This window comes from Dipodomys spectabilis, unplaced genomic scaffold (assembly GCF_019054845.1).
Source record: "Dipodomys spectabilis isolate Male_0828 unplaced genomic scaffold, ASM1905484v1 ptg000276l, whole genome shotgun sequence".
Taxonomy (NCBI): Eukaryota; Metazoa; Chordata; class Mammalia; order Rodentia; family Heteromyidae; genus Dipodomys; species Dipodomys spectabilis.
The window spans coordinates 3,438,979-3,442,917 of record NW_024870953.1 but is presented as its reverse complement, the minus strand read 5'-3'; the positions used below and the strand labels follow the sequence as shown (position 1 = coordinate 3,442,917).

The following is a 3,939-nucleotide window of genomic DNA, read 5'->3' as shown; positions in this document are numbered from 1 at the left end:
CTTTCATTAACTGCTTAAAATTTTGAGAGGTCATATTCATACTCTGTAGAGATTGCTGTTTGGTTGTGATTTTTGAGTGTTTTTGTTTGTTGTGTTTTTTTAACTGAATTTCAAAAGATTGTGCAAGTGTGTTACAATTAATATGTCCATCTAATTGTCTAATGCTCCTTGATCAGAGTCACTCCTTCTATCAGTCTCAACCAACTCTTTCTCCAAGATTTAGTTCAGATTTTCCACTTCCTTTATTACATATGTACATTGAGTATTCTAGCTGTACTTGCCCCTTGTTCCATTTTTCATTCATTCTATTTTTTACTATTGTTCCTCTCTGGTTTCAATTTCCTGATAGTCATTCTGTTAAACTGTCTGTTAATACATTGAAAGGTTTATATACATTCCATGAGTTTCTTTTTTTTAATTTTTTTATTGTGAAAATACTGTACAGAGGGGTTACAATTACATGGGCAAGATAATGAGTACATTTCTTATCAAGCATTGTAGCTTCCACCTTTGTTTCAATCCCACATATACTTGAACATGTGTCAGCTTATATTTCCACAATTCATTCATCTGCAATAACAATTTGCAAGACTGGAGATGTGAAGCACTTAGACATGATTTTATTCTCGTTCATTTGGAAGATTAATCTTTAGTCAACAAGAAAGTTTAAAAATGGCTTAGAATTTATTCCTAACTACCAGTTTTTATAAATGGCTTTGTACAATGGTGTGTGATTATTTTATTTTACGTAGGATAATTTTTTCTACTACCTATAAGTTTTGGAGAAAGAAGAAAACTAAAATTTACTACTTAGAGGAATATGATAGAAATAGAAGACAGATTTTATGTTTGTCACATCTCTCACCAGTACCCATATTCAAGACTTAAAGTCGTATTTCTTACTATGTAAGACAGATAGGGAAAACATAAAACAATACATGATAAGGCAACTATTAGTGACTTTTTAAAATGTACCTTCTTATGTGATGAAATTTACTTTATTAGCTAATATTTGAGTTGAAATATGGGAGGCTGATCTATATAACACATTTCTGGAAGGCACCTACTGAACAACACAAATGGTGGGGGGTACTATTTCTATACTTTAATGAATGGTTGAACTTGTTTGGTATTAGTGCTGGGTACGTAAATCAACTCTATTGTAACTTGCTCCCTACACTTGAAAACCTTGTAATGTCATTATCATCTACTTGTCAAGTGTTATTTTAGCAAATGTGATTTTAAATAGTTTATTTGAAAATGAATATACTTTCAGGAGATTAAATGTAGGTTATCATTGGTTTGAGAATGACAACATTTTAATACTACAGAATCTAGATTTACTGAAGTATTAGTATTTTGAAGCACTAAAGATCTTCTTAGTTAATATTTTTCTAAATTATATTTGACCTCTAGATCAAGTTTTCCTAGCCTTCGTAGACCAATTATGGATCTATCATTCCACAAACTATTTTTTGGCTGCACTGAAATCTTTCATTAATCATTAGGAGAGGGGTATTAAAAATAATCTTGTTTATTTGTTATTTTGTTCACTCATATGGGCTGGTCATCTGTAAACTGAAAGTCTGAATTACAGTACTTTCTCTCAGATTTTGTGATCTCATCTTTCATCTTAAGTTGCCTTGCATTTCACAATTGATTACTGCTAATTCTTGAAAGGAATTGGGGCCCTGAAATGTTATAGGAAATGAGAAATCGAGATGAGTCTTCAATTATTTTCTGCTGGCATGTTTCATGGGCCTATGTGAGAAGTCTTGCCCTTGTTGTTTGATTGTGCAGATAACTGGGACCTGGTATCCTAGGACCGTGGGTCCTGCAGAAGAATAATAGCTTTTACACATCGTATCAGCAAAATTTGGGTATAATCAGTAATAAATGCTTCAGAAATATGGATTAAAACACTTTGGGACCAGCGAGTTAAAACAATTAACAGAGCATCAGAGTAAAATCCCTTATAGATTAGCAGAAAAAAATACTGTTATTTTACCATGTGAATTCAGAAGACCACGAACACTTAGAAGGTATCACAAGTTTATAGCGAAGATATTGCATTGATACTTTTTATATTCTAATATATATTCTAAACCTAATTATTTATATTCCAATCCATTTATGGGAATAAATGTCAATATATTTGTCAAATTATCAATTCTAGTAAGATTCACTGTGTGAAATTTAAAATCAGCACATATAAATATAAAATACATAAGTATATATAATGTAAAAACTGTTTTGCATTGTTGTGTTGTGGTTAGGGAATCAAAGGCAACTCTGTTTTAAAGTACTATTCCATTATCTCTACCTCAGTTTTTGGTAGAGTTAGACTTAAAGCTTTACCATTTGTAGATTTACAGCCTAGAGGCAAGAGGAAACACTGTGACCAAAACATTACCAATTTAAGGCCTAATATCCAGGAGAAACATATGGACTGCTCCAGGAGCTATGGAAATATTTGGTGATAGAACATCAGTAGTGTAAGTTCCTGCCTATTTGGATGACAGACAGGCCAGGACAGTAGGTAATCATGCATATGAACAATTTTTTCACCTTCTTGGCTTTAGCTACTTTTGAAATGATAAGTATAATAAACAATTCTATTTTGATAAAATACCTTCCATTCTGAACAATTCTGTCTAAACGGTTCATCTCTCTATGATCCCTTGTAACTAAGATTAGCTTTGTTTCAGTAATACAATCTATGATATCAGGGTAAGGTATTGTAGTTGGTCTGTTCCTACATGGAAGAAGGGTAAAGGTTCAGGTAGACATTTGTCCCAGCAAGACCTCATTTGGGAAATTTTAAGCTGCGGAAGTTTAGAAGTAGCTCTTAAGCAAGGCTTACTTTGAATCCATTAGGTCCACAAAGCTAACTCAGTTGATAAATAAATACTTGAAAAGCACTCACCTTTGGACTTAGCTGTAAAGGCTTCAAAGTATGATCAAATTTAAAATGAGAACAACAAAATAGTCATTGACAAAAAAATTGTAAATGTGAGCAATCGACCAAACGATATCAGTTTTTTTCCACTATACACAGAATTTTAGAGAAATAAGATCAATAGCATTTTTAGGAACAATAAGGGTTCCTTCTTACAAATAGGCATCCATGGATATATGCCTGTATAAGATTGCATCATTACATTAATTACTTAAATTTAGAGGATTCTACATTCTTCAGCAGCAGGTCTACCCAAATTACAATACAGAGATTAACATGGCACTTGCACAAGGATGATAGGAAAATTTGTGAAGTATTACTTATTTTTCATTCTTCTGATGCAAGAAATGAAAAACAGTTATTAAAAATTTGATTACAAAAATACAAGTGTAACAATATATGTAATTCATAGAATTAAAGGTTAGTTTGACATCGTTGTATTAAATCTTCACCTTAGAAAGGCCTTACATAGCATAACCTTTACAAAACTTGAAATTAGATAACATTGTCATTTTATCCCAAAGAAATAAAATAATATTAGGACCCAGGAAAAAAAGGAATCTTAAACTTCTTCTATGTGGAATGCAATCTGAAAGGACACATTTATTAATGAACATATACATTATATAACAATGTCGAATTCAAATTATTATATCTAGGAGCGAATGAAATAGATTTTGGACATTATACACACATAGATATACTTTTTTCAGAAAAGCACCAGGAACATCTTTAGTGTCTATACTATTCATTCCAACAGATAAGTTAAAATTATTTCTGATTTAAAAAAAAATCACAAACTCTGCAGAAATCATTATAGATGTATACAAACAACTCTTGAATACATTTTGACATCAAAGTCAGGCAATTCACTTTGAAGAATACCATGGAATCCATGCATTTTTAAAGTAAGATATTGCTGTTGCTTTGTAATGTGAAAAAAAATTTGTAGGGACACAAAGGATGGACTGGCATTTTTG

General features: G+C 31.6%; 1 pseudogene; it reads left to right on the top strand.

The window, feature by feature from the left end:
* Nucleotides 1-3,186: 3,186 nt before the first annotated feature.
* On the top strand, nt 3,187-3,287 carry LOC122126394 (annotated as a pseudogene).
* Nucleotides 3,288-3,939: the final 652 nt, after the last annotated feature.